General features: G+C 47.4%; 18 non-coding genes across 18 annotated transcripts; all 18 read right to left on the bottom strand.

Moving 5' to 3' along the window:
- Nucleotides 1-1,145: 1,145 nt before the first annotated feature.
- TRNAV-CAC (transfer RNA valine (anticodon CAC)) lies at nt 1,146-1,218 on the bottom strand. The gene has a single exon. It is a non-coding gene; the product is annotated as a tRNA-Val (tRNA).
- Nucleotides 1,219-1,638: 420 nt separating this feature from the next.
- On the bottom strand, nt 1,639-1,710 carry TRNAP-UGG (transfer RNA proline (anticodon UGG)). The gene has a single exon. It is a non-coding gene; the product is annotated as a tRNA-Pro (tRNA).
- Nucleotides 1,711-3,025: 1,315 nt separating this feature from the next.
- Nucleotides 3,026-3,098, bottom strand: TRNAV-CAC (transfer RNA valine (anticodon CAC)). Its single transcript has one exon. It is a non-coding gene; the product is annotated as a tRNA-Val (tRNA).
- Nucleotides 3,099-3,518: 420 nt separating this feature from the next.
- On the bottom strand, nt 3,519-3,590 carry TRNAP-UGG (transfer RNA proline (anticodon UGG)). Its single transcript has one exon. It is a non-coding gene; the product is annotated as a tRNA-Pro (tRNA).
- Nucleotides 3,591-4,915: 1,325 nt separating this feature from the next.
- On the bottom strand, nt 4,916-4,988 carry TRNAV-CAC (transfer RNA valine (anticodon CAC)). Its single transcript has one exon. It is a non-coding gene; the product is annotated as a tRNA-Val (tRNA).
- Nucleotides 4,989-6,799: 1,811 nt separating this feature from the next.
- On the bottom strand, nt 6,800-6,872 carry TRNAV-CAC (transfer RNA valine (anticodon CAC)). The gene has a single exon. It is a non-coding gene; the product is annotated as a tRNA-Val (tRNA).
- A 420-nt stretch (nt 6,873-7,292) lies between these two features.
- TRNAP-UGG (transfer RNA proline (anticodon UGG)) lies at nt 7,293-7,364 on the bottom strand. The gene has a single exon. It is a non-coding gene; the product is annotated as a tRNA-Pro (tRNA).
- A 3,183-nt stretch (nt 7,365-10,547) lies between these two features.
- TRNAV-CAC (transfer RNA valine (anticodon CAC)) lies at nt 10,548-10,620 on the bottom strand. Its single transcript has one exon. It is a non-coding gene; the product is annotated as a tRNA-Val (tRNA).
- A 420-nt stretch (nt 10,621-11,040) lies between these two features.
- On the bottom strand, nt 11,041-11,112 carry TRNAP-UGG (transfer RNA proline (anticodon UGG)). The gene has a single exon. It is a non-coding gene; the product is annotated as a tRNA-Pro (tRNA).
- A 1,327-nt stretch (nt 11,113-12,439) lies between these two features.
- On the bottom strand, nt 12,440-12,512 carry TRNAV-CAC (transfer RNA valine (anticodon CAC)). The gene has a single exon. It is a non-coding gene; the product is annotated as a tRNA-Val (tRNA).
- Nucleotides 12,513-12,932: 420 nt separating this feature from the next.
- TRNAP-UGG (transfer RNA proline (anticodon UGG)) lies at nt 12,933-13,004 on the bottom strand. Its single transcript has one exon. It is a non-coding gene; the product is annotated as a tRNA-Pro (tRNA).
- Nucleotides 13,005-14,319: 1,315 nt separating this feature from the next.
- Nucleotides 14,320-14,392, bottom strand: TRNAV-CAC (transfer RNA valine (anticodon CAC)). Its single transcript has one exon. It is a non-coding gene; the product is annotated as a tRNA-Val (tRNA).
- A 420-nt stretch (nt 14,393-14,812) lies between these two features.
- On the bottom strand, nt 14,813-14,884 carry TRNAP-UGG (transfer RNA proline (anticodon UGG)). Its single transcript has one exon. It is a non-coding gene; the product is annotated as a tRNA-Pro (tRNA).
- Nucleotides 14,885-16,209: 1,325 nt separating this feature from the next.
- On the bottom strand, nt 16,210-16,282 carry TRNAV-CAC (transfer RNA valine (anticodon CAC)). Its single transcript has one exon. It is a non-coding gene; the product is annotated as a tRNA-Val (tRNA).
- Nucleotides 16,283-18,093: 1,811 nt separating this feature from the next.
- TRNAV-CAC (transfer RNA valine (anticodon CAC)) lies at nt 18,094-18,166 on the bottom strand. The gene has a single exon. It is a non-coding gene; the product is annotated as a tRNA-Val (tRNA).
- Nucleotides 18,167-18,586: 420 nt separating this feature from the next.
- On the bottom strand, nt 18,587-18,658 carry TRNAP-UGG (transfer RNA proline (anticodon UGG)). The gene has a single exon. It is a non-coding gene; the product is annotated as a tRNA-Pro (tRNA).
- A 3,183-nt stretch (nt 18,659-21,841) lies between these two features.
- TRNAV-CAC (transfer RNA valine (anticodon CAC)) lies at nt 21,842-21,914 on the bottom strand. Its single transcript has one exon. It is a non-coding gene; the product is annotated as a tRNA-Val (tRNA).
- Nucleotides 21,915-22,334: 420 nt separating this feature from the next.
- On the bottom strand, nt 22,335-22,406 carry TRNAP-UGG (transfer RNA proline (anticodon UGG)). The gene has a single exon. It is a non-coding gene; the product is annotated as a tRNA-Pro (tRNA).
- Between the last annotated feature and the right edge of the window lie 20 nt (nt 22,407-22,426).

Raw genomic sequence — 22,426 nt, 5'->3', positions numbered from 1 at the left:
TCCTCATCCCGAAGGTTGGTGGCCCATTGACATCAGGGTGGAAGGTGCTTGCGATACACTGTTCCTTCCTTCCTTCCTTCCTTCCTTTATTCCTCTTATGCTGTTTATGTAATAAGAGGGGACGATACACAGAAGAGAGAAAGTGGCCCAACACACTAGACTAGCAGTCTTCTGATCAATCTGCAGCTGGCAAGGTGGGGGAGAGCCTTTATTTTGCACCTGCTGGGATCTGCATTGGCAGAAGCTCTGAGGGCTGGGCCTTTCCTTTTGCCTGTAAAAACAAAAAGCAGCCCTCCTCCCTCCAGCCCTGAGAGCATGGGCGTGACACTGGAAAAAGCAGCATCTCCCCTTTGGTAAAGATGACCATTGCACAGCTGCTCACTCAGAGCTCGATCGTGCTCGATCAGGCGAGATATATTTAGGTCACCAGCAAAGTCTGTTCTCTTTTCTTGCGTAGGGTGAGCATTCACAGAGCCCAGCTTCGTTGACAAGAGTGCAAAAGGTGTATACTAAAAGCTTTCTGCTTTACTTGAGCGCCATGGCCGTTATTATATTTTGGCTGCTCCAAGCAATCTCTGTCCAGCCGATGCAAATTTCCAGCTCAAATTTTCCCAGCACTCAAAAAGTCCCTCCTCCCGCCAGCTCTGCTTTCAGGAAGTTCAGCAGAAGCAGTCCAACTTCTGTTCCCACTTCAGAGGAAAAGCTTTCTCGGGCCAGAGAAAGCCAGGGAATCACTGTACCGGCAAGTGCATTTCTTACAACTGGTAATCCCTCAGAACACAGAAATGAAGAAGCTGTATATGAAAATGTATTATTTCTTTGGTACACTAACCTATGTAACTAATATGGACCATTTCAGAGGACGGAGCGGACCCAACTGTGATCCCAGAGACCCAAATACCCAGCAGTAGGGAAAATAAATCCTCTCTGTGCTCTGCAACATTACATACGCAAAATGCAAGCGCGTGCATTTTTTTATTGGCCCCATATACAGAATACATGTGAGGATGCTTGCCTTCCCAGTGTATTTCTCAAGCTCTTGAGAGCATATGCTATTTCCATGGGAACGCAAATAAGTTCATACTTTACATTTGTGTGTGACAAAAGGGGAAAAAAACTATTTTGTGTAAAATGCCAGCAGAGAGTGTTTCTGCCCGGTCTCGAACCGGGGACCTTTCGCGTGTGAGGCGAACGTGATAACCACTACACTACAGAAACAGCTGCTTGCTCACCTTTGTAGGGACTGGGAGAACAGGTGCAAAGGGCAGTGCAAGTGGACCTGCTTAAAGACTAATCAAATGCCTTGCGCCTGAAGCTCACACAATCCAGCCTAAAACATACGTCCTATCAAGCATGCGCACATATACAAGTATGCCAGCTGAGGGCCTATGCAGCGTACAGAGGGAAGGACATATTTCCACTTTGAGATCGGACGGCCAAAACTCACAAGCAAATCAAGGAATGTTACTGAGAGCTAACAGAGAACACAAAGTGCTTGTCGCAAGGACATGGCACGCAAAGAGGTTCAGGAAGTGAATTGTTCATCGACTACTGCTTACCGAGAAAACCAGAGAGTCTGTCCAATGAAAATAACATTGAAAAAACAAAAAAAAGGAGCTCAAGTTAACCACCTTGATTGGGCTCGTCCGGGATTTGAACCCGGGACCTCTCGCACCCAAAGCGAGAATCATACCCCTAGACCAACGAGCCACGGTCCTTTGAGCATTTGACGGAATTGTCCTCAGCGTTTGCACCCCCCTTAGGATTCGAGGCCAAGAATGCCTATTCCTGAAGTTTGTTCCTGCCGCTGAAAGCCTTGTCGGTGTATGAGCCAAATGAATGCCCCAGTCGGCACGCTCTGACTGTCTTCACAGGTCTCCTCCTCATCCCGAAGGTTGGTGGCCCATTGACATCAGGGTGGAAGGTGCTTGCGATACACTGTTCCTTCCTTCCTTCCTTCCTTCCTTTATTCCTCTTATGCTGTTTATGTAATAAGAGGGGACGATACACAGAAGAGAGAAAGTGGCCCAACACACTAGACTAGCAGTCTTCTGATCAATCTGCAGCTGGCAAGGTGGGGGAGAGCCTTTATTTTGCACCTGCTGGGATCTGCATTGGCAGAAGCTCTGAGGGCTGGGCCTTTCCTTTTGCCTGTAAAAACAAAAAGCAGCCCTCCTCCCTCCAGCCCTGAGAGCATGGGCGTGACACTGGAAAAAGCAGCATCTCCCCTTTGGTAAAGATGACCATTGCACAGCTGCTCACTCAGAGCTCGATCGTGCTCGATCAGGCGAGATATATTTAGGTCACCAGCAAAGTCTGTTCTCTTTTCTTGCGTAGGGTGAGCATTCACAGAGCCCAGCTTCGTTGACAAGAGTGCAAAAGGTGTATACTAAAAGCTTTCTGCTTTACTTGAGCGCCATGGCCGTTATTATATTTTGGCTGCTCCAAGCAATCTCTGTCCAGCCGATGCAAATTTCCAGCTCAAATTTTCCCAGCACTCAAAAAGTCCCTCCTCCCGCCAGCTCTGCTTTCAGGAAGTTCAGCAGAAGCAGTCCAACTTCTGTTCCCACTTCAGAGGAAAAGCTTTCTCGGGCCAGAGAAAGCCAGGGAATCACTGTACCGGCAAGTGCATTTCTTACAACTGGTAATCCCTCAGAACACAGAAATGAAGAAGCTGTATATGAAAATGTATTATTTCTTTGGTACACTAACCTATGTAACTAATATGGACCATTTCAGAGGACGGAGCGGACCCAACTGTGATCCCAGAGACCCAAATACCCAGCAGTAGGGAAAATAAATCCTCTCTGTGCTCTGCAACATTACATACACAAAATGCAAGCGCGTGCATTTTTTTATTGGCCCCATATACAGAATACATGTGAGGATGCTTGCCTTCCCAGTGTATTTCTCAAGCTCTTGAGAGCATATGCTATTTCCATGGGAACGCAAATAAGTTCATACTTTACATTTGTGTGTGACAAAAGGGGAAAAAAACTATTTTGTGTAAAATGCCAGCAGAGAGTGTTTCTGCCCGGTCTCGAACCGGGGACCTTTCGCGTGTGAGGCGAACGTGATAACCACTACACTACAGAAACAGCTGCTTGCTCACCTTTGTAGGGACTGGGAGAACAGGTGCAAAGGGCAGTGCAAGTGGACCTGCTTAAAGACTAATCAAATGCCTTGCGCCTGAAGCTCACACAATCCAGCCTAAAACATACGTCCTATCAAGCATGCGCACATATACAAGTATGCCAGCTGAGGGCCTATGCAGCGTACAGAGGGAAGGACATATTTCCACTTTGAGATCGGACGGCCAAAACTCACAAGCAAATCAAGGAATGTTACTGAGAGCTAACAGAGAACACAAAGTGCTTGTCGCAAGGACATGGCACGCAAAGAGGTTCAGGAAGTGAATTGTTCATCGACTACTGCTTACCGAGAAAACCAGAGAGTCTGTCCAATGAAAATAACATTGAAAAAACAAAAAAAAGGAGCTCAAGTTAACCACCTTGATTGGGCTCGTCCGGGATTTGAACCCGGGACCTCTCGCACCCAAAGCGAGAATCATACCCCTAGACCAACGAGCCACGGTCCTTTGAGCATTTGACGGAATTGTCCTCAGCGTTTGCACCCCCCTTAGGATTCGAGGCCAAGAATGCCTATTCCTGAAGTTTGTTCCTGCCGCTGAAAGCCTTGTCGGTGTATGAGCCAAATGAATGCCCCAGTCGGCACGCTCTGACTGTCTTCACAGGTCTCCTCCTCATCCCGAAGGTTGGTGGCCCATTGACATCAGGGTGGAAGGTGCTTGCGATACACTGTTCCTTCCTTCCTTCCTTCCTTCCTTTATTCCTCTTATGCTGTTTATGTAATAAGAGGGGACGATACACAGAAGAGAGAAAGTGGCCCAACACACTAGACTAGCAGTCTTCTGATCAATCTGCAGCTGGCAAGGTGGGGGAGAGCCTTTATTTTGCACCTGCTGGGATCTGCATTGGCAGAAGCTCTGAGGGCTGGGCCTTTCCTTTTGCCTGTAAAAACAAAAAGCAGCCCTCCTCCCTCCAGCCCTGAGAGCATGGGCGTGACACTGGAAAAAGCAGCATCTCCCCTTTGGTAAAGATGACCATTGCACAGCTGCTCACTCAGAGCTCGATCGTGCTCGATCAGGCTCGATCAGGCGAGATATATTTAGGTCACCAGCAAAGTCTGTTCTCTTTTCTTGCGTAGGGTGAGCATTCACAGAGCCCAGCTTCGTTGACAAGAGTGCAAAAGGTGTATACTAAAAGCTTTCTGCTTTACTTGAGCGCCATGGCCGTTATTATATTTTGGCTGCTCCAAGCAATCTCTGTCCAGCCGATGCAAATTTCCAGCTCAAATTTTCCCAGCACTCAAAAAGTCCCTCCTCCCGCCAGCTCTGCTTTCAGGAAGTTCAGCAGAAGCAGTCCAACTTCTGTTCCCACTTCAGAGGAAAAGCTTTCTCGGGCCAGAGAAAGCCAGGGAATCACTGTACCGGCAAGTGCATTTCTTACAACTGGTAATCCCTCAGAACACAGAAATGAAGAAGCTGTATATGAAAATGTATTATTTCTTTGGTACACTAACCTATTTAACTAATATGGACCATTTCAGAGGACGGAGCGGACCCAACTGTGATCCCAGAGACCCAAATACCCAGCAGTAGGGAAAATAAATCCTCTCTGTGCTCTGCAACATTACATACACAAAATGCAAGCGCGTGCATTTTTTTATTGGCCCCATATACAGAATACATGTGAGGATGCTTGCCTTCCCAGTGTATTTCTCAAGCTCTTGAGAGCATATGCTATTTCCATGGGAACGCAAATAAGTTCATACTTTACATTTGTGTGTGACAAAAGGGGAAAAAAACTATTTTGTGTAAAATGCCAGCAGAGAGTGTTTCTGCCCGGTCTCGAACCGGGGACCTTTCGCGTGTGAGGCGAACGTGATAACCACTACACTACAGAAACAGCTGCTTGCTCACCTTTGTAGGGACTGGGAGAACAGGTGCAAAGGGCAGTGCAAGTGGACCTGCTTAAAGACTAATCAAATGCCTTGCGCCTGAAGCTCACACAATCCAGCCTAAAACATACGTCCTATCAAGCATGCGCACATATACAAGTATGCCAGCTGAGGGCCTATGCAGCGTACAGAGGGAAGGACATATTTCCACTTTGAGATCGGACGGCCAAAACTCACAAGCAAATCAAGGAATGTTACTGAGAGCTAACAGAGAACACAAAGTGCTTGTCGCAAGGACATGGCACGCAAAGAGGTTCAGGAAGTGAATTGTTCATCGACTACTGCTTACCGAGAAAACCAGAGAGTCTGTCCAATGAAAATAACATTGAAAAAACAAAAAAAAGGAGCTCAAGTTAACCACCTTGATTGGGCTCTTCCGGGATTTGAACCCGGGACCTCTCGCACCCAAAGCGAGAATCATACCCCTAGACCAACGAGCCACGGTCCTTTGAGCATTTGACGGAATTGTCCTCAGCGTTTGCACCCCCCTTAGGATTCGAGGCCAAGAATGCCTATTCCTGAAGTTTGTTCCTGCCGCTGAAAGCCTTGTCGGTGTATGAGCCAAATGAATGCCCCAGTCGGCACGCTCTGACTGTCTTCACAGGTCTCCTCCTCATCCCGAAGGTTGGTGGCCCATTGACATCAGGGTGGAAGGTGCTTGCGATACACTGTTCCTTCCTTCCTTCCTTCCTTCCTTCCTTTATTCCTCTTATGCTGTTTATGTAATAAGAGGGGACGATACACAGAAGAGAGAAAGTGGCCCAACACACTAGACTAGCAGTCTTCTGATCAATCTGCAGCTGGCAAGGTGGGGGAGAGCCTTTATTTTGCACCTGCTGGGATCTGCATTGGCAGAAGCTCTGAGGGCTGGGCCTTTCCTTTTGCCTGTAAAAACAAAAAGCAGCCCTCCTCCCTCCAGCCCTGAGAGCATGGGCGTGACACTGGAAAAAGCAGCATCTCCCCTTTGGTAAAGATGACCATTGCACAGCTGCTCACTCAGAGCTCGATCGTGCTCGATCAGGCGAGATATATTTAGGTCACCAGCAAAGTCTGTTCTCTTTTCTTGCGTAGGGTGAGCATTCACAGAGCCCAGCTTCGTTGACAAGAGTGCAAAAGGTGTATACTAAAAGCTTTCTGCTTTACTTGAGCGCCATGGCCGTTATTATATTTTGGCTGCTCCAAGCAATCTCTGTCCAGCCGATGCAAATTTCCAGCTCAAATTTTCCCAGCACTCAAAAAGTCCCTCCTCCCGCCAGCTCTGCTTTCAGGAAGTTCAGCAGAAGCAGTCCAACTTCTGTTCCCACTTCAGAGGAAAAGCTTTCTCGGGCCAGAGAAAGCCAGGGAATCACTGTACCGGCAAGTGCATTTCTTACAACTGGTAATCCCTCAGAACACAGAAATGAAGAAGCTGTATATGAAAATGTATTATTTCTTTGGTACACTAACCTATGTAACTAATATGGACCATTTCAGAGGACGGAGCGGACCCAACTGTGATCCCAGAGACCCAAATACCCAGCAGTAGGGAAAATAAATCCTCTCTGTGCTCTGCAACATTACATACACAAAATGCAAGCGCGTGCATTTTTTTATTGGCCCCATATACAGAATACATGTGAGGATGCTTGCCTTCCCAGTGTATTTCTCAAGCTCTTGAGAGCATATGCTATTTCCATGGGAACGCAAATAAGTTCATACTTTACATTTGTGTGTGACAAAAGGGGAAAAAAACTATTTTGTGTAAAATGCCAGCAGAGAGTGTTTCTGCCCGGTCTCGAACCGGGGACCTTTCGCGTGTGAGGCGAACGTGATAACCACTACACTACAGAAACAGCTGCTTGCTCACCTTTGTAGGGACTGGGAGAACAGGTGCAAAGGGCAGTGCAAGTGGACCTGCTTAAAGACTAATCAAATGCCTTGCGCCTGAAGCTCACACAATCCAGCCTAAAACATACGTCCTATCAAGCATGCGCACATATACAAGTATGCCAGCTGAGGGCCTATGCAGCGTACAGAGGGAAGGACATATTTCCACTTTGAGATCGGACGGCCAAAACTCACAAGCAAATCAAGGAATGTTACTGAGAGCTAACAGAGAACACAAAGTGCTTGTCGCAAGGACATGGCACGCAAAGAGGTTCAGGAAGTGAATTGTTCATCGACTACTGCTTACCGAGAAAACCAGAGAGTCTGTCCAATGAAAATAACATTGAAAAAACAAAAAAAAGGAGCTCAAGTTAACCACCTTGATTGGGCTCGTCCGGGATTTGAACCCGGGACCTCTCGCACCCAAAGCGAGAATCATACCCCTAGACCAACGAGCCACGGTCCTTTGAGCATTTGACGGAATTGTCCTCAGCGTTTGCACCCCCCTTAGGATTCGAGGCCAAGAATGCCTATTCCTGAAGTTTGTTCCTGCCGCTGAAAGCCTTGTCGGTGTATGAGCCAAATGAATGCCCCAGTCGGCACGCTCTGACTGTCTTCACAGGTCTCCTCCTCATCCCGAAGGTTGGTGGCCCATTGACATCAGGGTGGAAGGTGCTTGCGATACACTGTTCCTTCCTTCCTTCCTTCCTTCCTTTATTCCTCTTATGCTGTTTATGTAATAAGAGGGGACGATACACAGAAGAGAGAAAGTGGCCCAACACACTAGACTAGCAGTCTTCTGATCAATCTGCAGCTGGCAAGGTGGGGGAGAGCCTTTATTTTGCACCTGCTGGGATCTGCATTGGCAGAAGCTCTGAGGGCTGGGCCTTTCCTTTTGCCTGTAAAAACAAAAAGCAGCCCTCCTCCCTCCAGCCCTGAGAGCATGGGCGTGACACTGGAAAAAGCAGCATCTACCCTTTGGTAAAGATGACCATTGCACAGCTGCTCACTCAGAGCTCGATCGTGCTCGATCAGGCGAGATATATTTAGGTCACCAGCAAAGTCTGTTCTCTTTTCTTGCGTAGGGTGAGCATTCACAGAGCCCAGCTTCGTTGACAAGAGTGCAAAAGGTGTATACTAAAAGCTTTCTGCTTTACTTGAGCGCCATGGCCGTTATTATATTTTGGCTGCTCCAAGCAATCTCTGTCCAGCCGATGCAAATTTCCAGCTCAAATTTTCCCAGCACTCAAAAAGTCCCTCCTCCCGCCAGCTCTGCTTTCAGGAAGTTCAGCAGAAGCAGTCCAACTTCTGTTCCCACTTCAGAGGAAAAGCTTTCTCGGGCCAGAGAAAGCCAGGGAATCACTGTACCGGCAAGTGCATTTCTTACAACTGGTAATCCCTCAGAACACAGAAATGAAGAAGCTGTATATGAAAATGTATTATTTCTTTGGTACACTAACCTATGTAACTAATATGGACCATTTCAGAGGACGGAGCGGACCCAACTGTGATCCCAGAGACCCAAATACCCAGCAGTAGGGAAAATAAATCCTCTCTGTGCTCTGCAACATTACATACACAAAATGCAAGCGCGTGCATTTTTTTATTGGCCCCATATACAGAATACATGTGAGGATGCTTGCCTTCCCAGTGTATTTCTCAAGCTCTTGAGAGCATATGCTATTTCCATGGGAACGCAAATAAGTTCATACTTTACATTTGTGTGTGACAAAAGGGGAAAAAAACTATTTTGTGTAAAATGCCAGCAGAGAGTGTTTCTGCCCGGTCTCGAACCGGGGACCTTTCGCGTGTGAGGGGAACGTGATAACCACTACACTACAGAAACAGCTGCTTGCTCACCTTTGTAGGGACTGGGAGAACAGGTGCAAAGGGCAGTGCAAGTGGACCTGCTTAAAGACTAATCAAATGCCTTGCGCCTGAAGCTCACACAATCCAGCCTAAAACATACGTCCTATCAAGCATGCGCACATATACAAGTATGCCAGCTGAGGGCCTATGCAGCGTACAGAGGGAAGGACATATTTCCACTTTGAGATCGGACGGCCAAAACTCACAAGCAAATCAAGGAATGTTACTGAGAGCTAACAGAGAACACAAAGTGCTTGTCGCAAGGACATGGCACGCAAAGAGGTTCAGGAAGTGAATTGTTCATCGACTACTGCTTACCGAGAAAACCAGAGAGTCTGTCCAATGAAAATAACATTGAAAAAACAAAAAAAAGGAGCTCAAGTTAACCACCTTGATTGGGCTCGTCTCGCACCCAAAGCGAGAATCATACCCCTAGACCAACGAGCCACGGTCCTTTGAGCATTTGACGGAATTGTCCTCAGCGTTTGCACCCCCCTTAGGATTCGAGGCCAAGAATGCCTATTCCTGAAGTTTGTTCCTGCCGCTGAAAGCCTTGTCGGTGTATGAGCCAAATGAATGCCCCAGTCGGCACGCTCTGACTGTCTTCACAGGTCTCCTCCTCATCCCGAAGGTTGGTGGCCCATTGACATCAGGGTGGAAGGTGCTTGCGATACACTGTTCCTTCCTTCCTTCCTTCCTTCCTTTATTCCTCTTATGCTGTTTATGTAATAAGAAAAGACGATACACAGAAGAGAGAAAGTGGCCCAACACACTAGACTAGCAGTCTTCTGATCAATCTGCAGCTGGCAAGGTGGGGGAGAGCCTTTATTTTGCACCTGCTGGGATCTGCATTGGCAGAAGCTCTGAGGGCTGGGCCTTTCCTTTTGCCTGTAAAAACAAAAAGCAGCCCTCCTCCCTCCAGCCCTGAGAGCATGGGCGTGACACTGGAAAAAGCAGCATCTCCCCTTTGGTAAAGATGACCATTGCACAGCTGCTCACTCAGAGCTCGATCGTGCTCGATCAGGCTCGATCAGGCGAGATATATTTAGGTCACCAGCAAAGTCTGTTCTCTTTTCTTGCGTAGGGTGAGCATTCACAGAGCCCAGCTTCGTTGACAAGAGTGCAAAAGGTGTATACTAAAAGCTTTCTGCTTTACTTGAGCGCCATGGCCGTTATTATATTTTGGCTGCTCCAAGCAATCTCTGTCCAGCCGATGCAAATTTCCAGCTCAAATTTTCCCAGCACTCAAAAAGTCCCTCCTCCCGCCAGCTCTGCTTTCAGGAAGTTCAGCAGAAGCAGTCCAACTTCTGTTCCCACTTCAGAGGAAAAGCTTTCTCGGGCCAGAGAAAGCCAGGGAATCACTGTACCGGCAAGTGCATTTCTTACAACGGGTAATCCCTCAGAACACAGAAATGAAGAAGCTGTATATGAAAATGTATTATTTCTTTGGTACACTAACCTATGTAACTAATATGGACCATTTCAGAGGACGGAGCGGACCCAACTGTGATCCCAGAGACCCAAATACCCAGCAGTAGGGAAAATAAATCCTCTCTGTGCTCTGCAACATTACATACACAAAATGCAAGCGCGTGCATTTTTTTATTGGCCCCATATACAGAATACATGTGAGGATGCTTGCCTTCCCAGTGTATTTCTCAAGCTCTTGAGAGCATATGCTATTTCCATGGGAACGCAAATAAGTTCATACTTTACATTTGTGTGTGACAAAAGGGGAAAAAAACTATTTTGTGTAAAATGCCAGCAGAGAGTGTTTCTGCCCGGTCTCGAACCGGGGACCTTTCGCGTGTGAGGCGAACGTGATAACCACTACACTACAGAAACAGCTGCTTGCTCACCTTTGTAGGGACTGGGAGAACAGGTGCAAAGGGCAGTGCAAGTGGACCTGCTTAAAGACTAATCAAATGCCTTGCGCCTGAAGCTCACACAATCCAGCCTAAAACATACGTCCTATCAAGCATGCGCACATATACAAGTATGCCAGCTGAGGGCCTATGCAGCGTACAGAGGGAAGGACATATTTCCACTTTGAGATCGGACGGCCAAAACTCACAAGCAAATCAAGGAATGTTACTGAGAGCTAACAGAGAACACAAAGTGCTTGTCGCAAGGACATGGCACGCAAAGAGGTTCAGGAAGTGAATTGTTCATCGACTACTGCTTACCGAGAAAACCAGAGAGTCTGTCCAATGAAAATAACATTGAAAAAACAAAAAAAAGGAGCTCAAGTTAACCACCTTGATTGGGCTCGTCCGGGATTTGAACCCGGGACCTCTCGCACCCAAAGCGAGAATCATACCCCTAGACCAACGAGCCACGGTCCTTTGAGCATTTGACGGAATTGTCCTCAGCGTTTGCACCCCCCTTAGGATTCGAGGCCAAGAATGCCTATTCCTGAAGTTTGTTCCTGCCGCTGAAAGCCTTGTCGGTGTATGAGCCAAATGAATGCCCCAGTCGGCACGCTCTGACTGTCTTCACAGGTCTCCTCCTCATCCCGAAGGTTGGTGGCCCATTGACATCAGGGTGGAAGGTGCTTGCGATACACTGTTCCTTCCTTCCTTCCTTCCTTCCTTCCTTCCTTCCTTTATTCCTCTTATGCTGTTTATGTAATAAGAGGGGACGATACACAGAAGAGAGAAAGTGGCCCAACACACTAGACTAGCAGTCTTCTGATCAATCTGCAGCTGGCAAGGTGGGGGAGAGCCTTTATTTTGCACCTGCTGGGATCTGCATTGGCAGAAGCTCTGAGGGCTGGGCCTTTCCTTTTGCCTGTAAAAACAAAAAGCAGCCCTCCTCCCTCCAGCCCTGAGAGCATGGGCGTGACACTGGAAAAAGCAGCATCTCCCCTTTGGTAAAGATGACCATTGCACAGCTGCTCACTCAGAGCTCGATCGTGCTCGATCAGGCGAGATATATTTAGGTCACCAGCAAAGTCTGTTCTCTTTTCTTGCGTAGGGTGAGCATTCACAGAGCCCAGCTTCGTTGACAAGAGTGCAAAAGGTGTATACTAAAAGCTTTCTGCTTTACTTGAGCGCCATGGCCGTTATTATATTTTGGCTGCTCCAAGCAATCTCTGTCCAGCCGATGCAAATTTCCAGCTCAAATTTTCCCAGCACTCAAAAAGTCCCTCCTCCCGCCAGCTCTGCTTTCAGGAAGTTCAGCAGAAGCAGTCCAACTTCTGTTCCCACTTCAGAGGAAAAGCTTTCTCGGGCCAGAGAAAGCCAGGGAATCACTGTACCGGCAAGTGCATTTCTTACAACTGGTAATCCCTCAGAACACAGAAATGAAGAAGCTGTATATGAAAATGTATTATTTCTTTGGTACACTAACCTATGTAACTAATATGGACCATTTCAGAGGACGGAGCGGACCCAACTGTGATCCCAGAGACCCAAATACCCAGCAGTAGGGAAAATAAATCCTCTCTGTGCTCTGCAACATTACATACACAAAATGCAAGCGCGTGCATTTTTTTATTGGCCCCATATACAGAATACATGTGAGGATGCTTGCCTTCCCAGTGTATTTCTCAAGCTCTTGAGAGCATATGCTATTTCCATGGAAACGCAAATAAGTTCATACTTTACATTTGTGTGTGACAAAAGGGGAAAAAAACTATTTTGTGTAAAATGCCAGCAGAGAGTGTTTCTGCCCGGTCTCGAACCGGGGACCTTTCGCGTGTGAGGCGAACGTGATAACCACTACACTACAGAAACAGCTGCTTGCTCACCTTTGTAGGGACTGGGAGAACAGGTGCAAAGGGCAGTGCAAGTGGACCTGCTTAAAGACTAATCAAATGCCTTGCGCCTGAAGCTCACACAATCCAGCCTAAAACATACGTCCTATCAAGCATGCGCACATATACAAGTATGCCAGCTGAGGGCCTATGCAGCGTACAGAGGGAAGGACATATTTCCACTTTGAGATCGGACGGCCAAAACTCACAAGCAAATCAAGGAATGTTACTGAGAGCTAACAGAGAACACAAAGTGCTTGTCGCAAGGACATGGCACGCAAAGAGGTTCAGGAAGTGAATTGTTCATCGACTACTGCTTACCGAGAAAACCAGAGAGTCTGTCCAATGAAAATAACATTGAAAAAACAAAAAAAAGGAGCTCAAGTTAACCACCTTGATTGGGCTCGTCCGGGATTTGAACCCGGGACCTCTCGCACCCAAAGCGAGAATCATACCCCTAGACCAACGAGCCACGGTCCTTTGAGCATTTGACGGAATTGTCCTCAGCGTTTGCACCCCCCTTAGGATTCGAGGCCAAGAATGCCTATTCCTGAAGTTTGTTCCTGCCGCTGAAAGCCTTGTCGGTGTATGAGCCAAATGAATGCCCCAGTCGGCACGCTCTGACTGTCTTCACAGGTCTCCTCCTCATCCCGAAGGTTGGTGGCCCATTGACATCAGGGTGGAAGGTGCTTGCGATACACTGTTCTTTCCTTCCTTCCTTCCTTCCTTTATTCCTCTTATGCTGTTTATGTAATAAGAGGGGACGATACACAGAAGAGAGAAAGTGGCCCAACACACTAGACTAGCAGTCTTCTGATCAATCTGCAGCTGGCAAGGTGGGGGAGAGCCTTTATTTTGCACCTGCTGGGATCTGCATTGGCAGAAGCTCTGAGGGCTGGGCCTTTCCTTTTGCCTGTAAAAACAAAAAGCAGCCCTCCTCCCTCCAGCCCTGAGAGCATGGGCGTGACACTGGAAAAAGCAGCATCTCCCCTTTGGTAAAGATGACCATTGCACAGCTGCTCACTCAGAGCTCGATCGTGCTCGATCAGGCGAGATATATTTAGGTCACCAGCAAAGTCTGTTCTCTTTTCTTGCGTAGGGTGAGCATTCACAGAGCCCAGCTTCGTTGACAAGAGTGCAAAAGGTGTATACTAAAAGCTTTCTGCTTTACTTGAGCGCCATGGCCGTTATTATATTTTGGCTGCTCCAAGCAATCTCTGTCCAGCCGATGCAAATTTCCAGCTCAAATTTTCCCAGCACTCAAAAAGTCCCTCCTCCCGCCAGCTCTGCTTTCAGGAAGTTCAGCAGAAGCAGTCCAACTTCTGTTCCCACTTCAGAGGAAAAGCTTTCTCGGGCCAGAGAAAGCCAGGGAATCACTGTACCGGCAAGTGCATTTCTTACAACTGGTAATCCCTCAGAACACAGAAATGAAGAAGCTGTATATGAAAATGTATTATTTCTTTGGTACACTAACCTATGTAACTAATATGGACCATTTCAGAGGACGGAGCGGACCCAACTGTGATCCCAGAGACCCAAATACCCAGCAGTAGGGAAAATAAATCCTCTCTGTGCTCTGCAACATTACATACACAAAATGCAAGCGCGTGCATTTTTTTATTGGCCCCATATACAGAATACATGTGAGGATGCTTGCCTTCCCAGTGTATTTCTCAAGCTCTTGAGAGCATATGCTATTTCCATGGGAACGCAAATAAGTTCATACTTTACATTTGTGTGTGACAAAAGGGGAAAAAAACTATTTTGTGTAAAATGCCAGCAGAGAGTGTTTCTGCCCGGTCTCGAACCGGGGACCTTTCGCGTGTGAGGCGAACGTGATAACCACTACACTACAGAAACAGCTGCTTGCTCACCTTTGTAGGGACTGGGAGAACAGGTGCAAAGGGCAGTGCAAGTGGACCTGCTTAAAGACTAATCAAATGCCTTGCGCCTGAAGCTCACACAATCCAGCCTAAAACATACGTCCTATCAAGCATGCGCACATATACAAGTATGCCAGCTGAGGGCCTATGCAGCGTACAGAGGGAAGGACATATTTCCACTTTGAGATCGGACGGCCAAAACTCACAAGCAAATCAAGGAATGTTACTGAGAGCTAACAGAGAACACAAAGTGCTTGTCGCAAGGACATGGCACGCAAAGAGGTTCAGGAAGTGAATTGTTCATCGACTACTGCTTACCGAGAAAACCAGAGAGTCTGTCCAATGAAAATAACATTGAAAAAACAAAAAAAAGGAGCTCAAGTTAACCACCTTGATTGGGCTCGTCCGGGATTTGAACCCGGGACCTCTCGCACCCAAAGCGAGAATCATACCCCTAGACCAACGAGCCACGGTCCTTTGAGCATTTGACGGAATTGTCCTCAGCGTTTGCACCCCCCTTAGGATTCGAGGCCAAGAATGCCTATTCCTGAAGTTTGTTCCTGCCGCTGAAAGCCTTGTCGGTGTATGAGCCAAATGAATGCCCCAGTCGGCACGCTCTGACTGTCTTCACAGGTCTCCTCCTCATCCCGAAGGTTGGTGGCCCATTGACATCAGGGTGGAAGGTGCTTGCGATACACTGTTCCTTCCTTCCTTCCTTCCTTCCTTTATTCCTCTTATGCTGTTTATGTAATAAGAGGGGACGATACACAGAAGAGAGAAAGTGGCCCAACACACTAGACTAGCAGTCTTCTGATCAATCTGCAGCTGGCAAGGTGGGGGAGAGCCTTTATTTTGCACCTGCTGGGATCTGCATTGGCAGAAGCTCTGAGGGCTGGGCCTTTCCTTTTGCCTGTAAAAACAAAAAGCAGCCCTCCTCCCTCCAGCCCTGAGAGCATGGGCGTGACACTGGAAAAAGCAGCATCTCCCCTTTGGTAAAGATGACCATTGCACAGCTGCTCACTCAGAGCTCGATCGTGCTCGATCAGGCTCGATCAGGCGAGATATATTTAGGTCACCAGCAAAGTCTGTTCTCTTTTCTTGCGTAGGGTGAGCATTCACAGAGCCCAGCTTCGTTGACAAGAGTGCAAAAGGTGTATACTAAAAGCTTTCTGCTTTACTTGAGCGCCATGGCCGTTATTATATTTTGGCTGCTCCAAGCAATCTCTGTCCAGCCGATGCAAATTTCCAGCTCAAATTTTCCCAGCACTCAAAAAGTCCCTCCTCCCGCCAGCTCTGCTTTCAGGAAGTTCAGCAGAAGCAGTCCAACTTCTGTTCCCACTTCAGAGGAAAAGCTTTCTCGGGCCAGAGAAAGCCAGGGAATCACTGTACCGGCAAGTGCATTTCTTACAACTGGTAATCCCTCAGAACACAGAAATGAAGAAGCTGTATATGAAAATGTATTATTTCTTTGGTACACTAACCTATTTAACTAATATGGACCATTTCAGAGGACGGAGCGGACCCAACTGTGATCCCAGAGACCCAAATACCCAGCAGTAGGGAAAATAAATCCTCTCTGTGCTCTGCAACATTACATACACAAAATGCAAGCGCGTGCATTTTTTTATTGGCCCCATATACAGAATACATGTGAGGATGCTTGCCTTCCCAGTGTATTTCTCAAGCTCTTGAGAGCATATGCTATTTCCATGGGAACGCAAATAAGTTCATACTTTACATTTGTGTGTGACAAAAGGGGAAAAAAACTATTTTGTGTAAAATGCCAGCAGAGAGTGTTTCTGCCCGGTCTCGAACCGGGGACCTTTCGCGTGTGAGGCGAACGTGATAACCACTACACTACAGAAACAGCTGCTTGCTCACCTTTGTAGGGACTGGGAGAACAGGTGCAAAGGGCAGTGCAAGTGGACCTGCTTAAAGACTAATCAAATGCCTTGCGCCTGAAGCTCACACAATCCAGCCTTAAACATACGTCCTATCAAGCATGCGCACATATACAAGTATGCCAGCTGAGGGCCTATGCAGCGTACAGAGGGAAGGACATATTTCCACTTTGAGATCGGACGGCCAAAACTCACAAGCAAATCAAGGAATGTTACTGAGAGCTAACAGAGAACACAAAGTGCTTGTCGCAAGGACATGGCACGCAAAGAGGTTCAGGAAGTGAATTGTTCATCGACTACTGCTTACCGAGAAAACCAGAGAGTCTGTCCAATGAAAATAACATTGAAAAAACAAAAAAAAGGAGCTCAAGTTAACCACCTTGATTGGGCTCTTCCGGGATTTGAACCCGGGACCTCTCGCACCCAAAGCGAGAATCATACCCCTAGACCAACGAGCCACGGTCCTTTGAGCATTTGACGGAATTGTCCTCAGCGTTTGCACCCCCCTTAGGATTCGAGGCCAAGAATGCCTATTCCTGAAGTTTGTTCCTGCCGCTGAAAGCCTTGTCGGTGTATGAGCCAAATGAATGCCCCAGTCGGCACGCTCTGACTGTCTTCACAGGTCTCCTCCTCATCCCGAAGGTTGGTGGCCCATTGACATCAGGGTGGAAGGTGCTTGCGATACACTGTTCCTTCCTTCCTTCCTTCCTTCCTTCCTTTATTCCTCTTATGCTGTTTATGTAATAAGAGGGGACGATACACAGAAGAGAGAAAGTGGCCCAACACACTAGACTAGCAGTCTTCTGATCAATCTGCAGCTGGCAAGGTGGGGGAGAGCCTTTATTTTGCACCTGCTGGGATCTGCATTGGCAGAAGCTCTGAGGGCTGGGCCTTTCCTTTTGCCTGTAAAAACAAAAAGCAGCCCTCCTCCCTCCAGCCCTGAGAGCATGGGCGTGACACTGGAAAAAGCAGCATCTCCCCTTTGGTAAAGATGACCATTGCACAGCTGCTCACTCAGAGCTCGATCGTGCTCGATCAGGCGAGATATATTTAGGTCACCAGCAAAGTCTGTTCTCTTTTCTTGCGTAGGGTGAGCATTCACAGAGCCCAGCTTCGTTGACAAGAGTGCAAAAGGTGTATACTAAAAGCTTTCTGCTTTACTTGAGCGCCATGGCCGTTATTATATTTTGGCTGCTCCAAGCAATCTCTGTCCAGCCGATGCAAATTTCCAGCTCAAATTTTCCCAGCACTCAAAAAGTCCCTCCTCCCGCCAGCTCTGCTTTCAGGAAGTTCAGCAGAAGCAGTCCAACTTCTGTTCCCACTTCAGAGGAAAAGCTTTCTCGGGCCAGAGAAAGCCAGGGAATCACTGTACCGGCAAGTGCATTTCTTACAACTGGTAATCCCTCAGAACACAGAAATGAAGAAGCTGTATATGAAAATGTATTATTTCTTTGGTACACTAACCTATGTAACTAATATGGACCATTTCAGAGGACGGAGCGGACCCAACTGTGATCCCAGAGACCCAAATACCCAGCAGTAGGGAAAATAAATCCTCTCTGTGCTCTGCAACATTACATACACAAAATGCAAGCGCGTGCATTTTTTTATTGGCCCCATATACAGAATACATGTGAGGATGCTTGCCTTCCCAGTGTATTTCTCAAGCTCTTGAGAGCATATGCTATTTCCATGGGAACGCAAATAAGTTCATACTTTACATTTGTGTGTGACAAAAGGGGAAAAAAACTATTTTGTGTAAAATGCCAGCAGAGAGTGTTTCTGCCCGGTCTCGAACCGGGGACCTTTCGCGTGTGAGGCGAACGTGATAACCACTACACTACAGAAACAGCTGCTTGCTCACCTTTGTAGGGACTGGGAGAACAGGTGCAAAGGGCAGTGCAAGTGGACCTGCTTAAAGACTAATCAAATGCCTTGCGCCTGAAGCTCACACAATCCAGCCTAAAACATACGTCCTATCAAGCATGCGCACATATACAAGTATGCCAGCTGAGGGCCTATGCAGCGTACAGAGGGAAGGACATATTTCCACTTTGAGATCGGACGGCCAAAACTCACAAGCAAATCAAGGAATGTTACTGAGAGCTAACAGAGAACACAAAGTGCTTGTCGCAAGGACATGGCACGCAAAGAGGTTCAGGAAGTGAATTGTTCATCGACTACTGCTTACCGAGAAAACCAGAGAGTCTGTCCAATGAAAATAACATTGAAAAAACAAAAAAAAGGAGCTCAAGTTAACCACCTTGATTGGGCTCGTCCGGGATTTGAACCCGGGACCTCTCGCACCCAAAGCGAGAATCATACCCCTAGACCAACGAGCCACGGTCCTTTGAGCATTTGACGGAATTGTCCTCAGCGTTTGCACCCCCCTTAGGATTCGAGGCCAAGAATGCCTATTCCTGAAGTTTGTTCCTGCCGCTGAAAGCCTTGTCGGTGTATGAGCCAAATGAATGCCCCAGTCGGCACGCTCTGACTGTCTTCACAGGTCTCCTCCTCATCCCGAAGGTTGGTGGCCCATTGACATCAGGGTGGAAGGTGCTTGCGATACACTGTTCCTTCCTTCCTTCCTTCCTTCCTTTATTCCTCTTATGCTGTTTATGTAATAAGAGGGGACGATACACAGAAGAGAGAAAGTGGCCCAACACACTAGACTAGCAGTCTTCTGATCAATCTGCAGCTGGCAAGGTGGGGGAGAGCCTTTATTTTGCACCTGCTGGGATCTGCATTGGCAGAAGCTCTGAGGGCTGGGCCTTTCCTTTTGCCTGTAAAAACAAAAAGCAGCCCTCCTCCCTCCAGCCCTGAGAGCATGGGCGTGACACTGGAAAAAGCAGCATCTACCCTTTGGTAAAGATGACCATTGCACAGCTGCTCACTCAGAGCTCGATCGTGCTCGATCAGGCGAGATATATTTAGGTCACCAGCAAAGTCTGTTCTCTTTTCTTGCGTAGGGTGAGCATTCACAGAGCCCAGCTTCGTTGACAAGAGTGCAAAAGGTGTATACTAAAAGCTTTCTGCTTTACTTGAGCGCCATGGCCGTTATTATATTTTGGCTGCTCCAAGCAATCTCTGTCCAGCCGATGCAAATTTCCAGCTCAAATTTTCCCAGCACTCAAAAAGTCCCTCCTCCCGCCAGCTCTGCTTTCAGGAAGTTCAGCAGAAGCAGTCCAACTTCTGTTCCCACTTCAGAGGAAAAGCTTTCTCGGGCCAGAGAAAGCCAGGGAATCACTGTACCGGCAAGTGCATTTCTTACAACTGGTAATCCCTCAGAACACAGAAATGAAGAAGCTGTATATGAAAATGTATTATTTCTTTGGTACACTAACCTATGTAACTAATATGGACCATTTCAGAGGACGGAGCGGACCCAACTGTGATCCCAGAGACCCAAATACCCAGCAGTAGGGAAAATAAATCCTCTCTGTGCTCTGCAACATTACATACACAAAATGCAAGCGCGTGCATTTTTTTATTGGCCCCATATACAGAATACATGTGAGGATGCTTGCCTTCCCAGTGTATTTCTCAAGCTCTTGAGAGCATATGCTATTTCCATGGGAACGCAAATAAGTTCATACTTTACATTTGTGTGTGACAAAAGGGGAAAAAAACTATTTTGTGTAAAATGCCAGCAGAGAGTGTTTCTGCCCGGTCTCGAACCGGGGACCTTTCGCGTGTGAGGGGAACGTGATAACCACTACACTACAGAAACAGCTGCTTGCTCACCTTTGTAGGGACTGGGAGAACAGGTGCAAAGGGCAGTGCAAGTGGACCTGCTTAAAGACTAATCAAATGCCTTGCGCCTGAAGCTCACACAATCCAGCCTAAAACATACGTCCTATCAAGCATGCGCACATATACAAGTATGCCAGCTGAGGGCCTATGCAGCGTACAGAGGGAAGGACATATTTCCACTTTGAGATCGGACGGCCAAAACTCACAAGCAAATCAAGGAATGTTACTGAGAGCTAACAGAGAACACAAAGTGCTTGTCGCAAGGACATGGCACGCAAAGAGGTTCAGGAAGTGAATTGTTCATCGACTACTGCTTACCGAGAAAACCAGAGAGTCTGTCCAATGAAAATAACATTGAAAAAACAAAAAAAAGGAGCTCAAGTTAACCACCTTGATTGGGCTCGTCTCGCACCCAAAGCGAGAATCATACCCCTAGACCAACGAGCCACGGTCCTTTGAGCATTTGACGGAATTGTCCTCAGCGTTTGCACCCCCCTTAGGATTCGAGGCCAAGAATGCCTATTCCTGAAGTTTGTTCCTGCCGCTGAAAGCCTTGTCGGTGTATGAGCCAAATGAATGCCCCAGTCGGCACGCTCTGACTGTCTTCACAGGTCTCCTCCTCATCCCGAAGGTTGGTGGCCCATTGACATCAGGGTGGAAGGTGCTTGCGATACACTGTTCCTTCCTTCCTTCCTTCCTTCCTTTATTCCTCTTATGCTGTTTATGTAATAAGAAAAGACGATACACAGAAGAGAGAAAGTGGCCCAACACACTAGACTAGCAGTCTTCTGATCAATCTGCAGCTGGCAAGGTGGGGGAGAGCCTTTATTTTGCACCTGCTGGGATCTGCATTGGCAGAAGCTCTGAGGGCTGGGCCTTTCCTTTTGCCTGTAAAAACAAAAAGCAGCCCTCCTCCCTCCAGCCCTGAGAGCATGGGCGTGACACTGGAAAAAGCAGCATCTCCCCTTTGGTAAAGATGACCATTGCACAGCTGCTCACTCAGAGCTCGATCGTGCTCGATCAGGCTCGATCAGGCGAGATATATTTAGGTCACCAGCAAAGTCTGTTCTCTTTTCTTGCGTAGGGTGAGCATTCACAGAGCCCAGCTTCGTTGACAAGAGTGCAAAAGGTGTATACTAAAAGCTTTCTGCTTTACTTGAGCGCCATGGCCGTTATTATATTTTGGCTGCTCCAAGCAATCTCTGTCCAGCCGATGCAAATTTCCAGCTCAAATTTTCCCAGCACTCAAAAAGTCCCTCCTCCCGCCAGCTCTGCTTTCAGGAAGTTCAGCAGAAGCAGTCCAACTTCTGTTCCCACTTCAGAGGAAAAGCTTTCTCGGGCCAGAGAAAGCCAGGGAATCACTGTACCGGCAAGTGCATTTCTTACAACGGGTAATCCCTCAGAACACAGAAATGAAGAAGCTGTATATGAAAATGTATTATTTCTTTGGTACACTAACCTATGTAACTAATATGGACCATTTCAGAGGACGGAGCGGACCCAACTGTGATCCCAGAGACCCAAATACCCAGCAGTAGGGAAAATAAATCCTCTCTGTGCTCTGCAACATTACATACACAAAATGCAAGCGCGTGCATTTTTTTATTGGCCCCATATACAGAATACATGTGAGGATGCTTGCCTTCCCAGTGTATTTCTCAAGCTCTTGAGAGCATATGCTATTTCCATGGGAACGCAAATAAGTTCATACTTTACATTTGTGTGTGACAAAAGGGGAAAAAAACTATTTTGTGTAAAATGCCAGCAGAGAGTGTTTCTGCCCGGTCTCGAACCGGGGACCTTTCGCGTGTGAGGCGAACGTGATAACCACTACACTACAGAAACAGCTGCTTGCTCACCTTTGTAGGGACTGGGAGAACAGGTGCAAAGGGCAGTGCAAGTGGACCTGCTTAAAGACTAATCAAATGCCTTGCGCCTGAAGCTCACACAATCCAGCCTAAAACATACGTCCTATCAAGCATGCGCACATATACAAGTATGCCAGCTGAGGGCCTATGCAGCGTACAGAGGGAAGGACATATTTCCACTTTGAGATCGGACGGCCAAAACTCACAAGCAAATCAAGGAATGTTACTGAGAGCTAACAGAGAACACAAAGTGCTTGTCGCAAGGACATGGCACGCAAAGAGGTTCAGGAAGTGAATTGTTCATCGACTACTGCTTACCGAGAAAACCAGAGAGTCTGTCCAATGAAAATAACATTGAAAAAACAAAAAAAAGGAGCTCAAGTTAACCACCTTGATTGGGCTCGTCCGGGATTTGAACCCGGGACCTCTCGCACCCAAAGCGAGAATCATACCCCTAGACCAACGAGCCACGGTCCTTTGAGCATTTGA

This window comes from Ambystoma mexicanum, chromosome 2q, assembly GCF_040938575.1.
Source record: "Ambystoma mexicanum isolate Mex_15411 chromosome 2q, UKY_AmexF1_1, whole genome shotgun sequence".
Lineage (NCBI taxonomy): Eukaryota > Metazoa > Chordata > Amphibia > Caudata > Ambystomatidae > Ambystoma > Ambystoma mexicanum.
The sequence above is the reverse complement of the archived record's forward strand: the minus strand, read 5'-3'. Positions and strand labels throughout refer to the sequence as shown.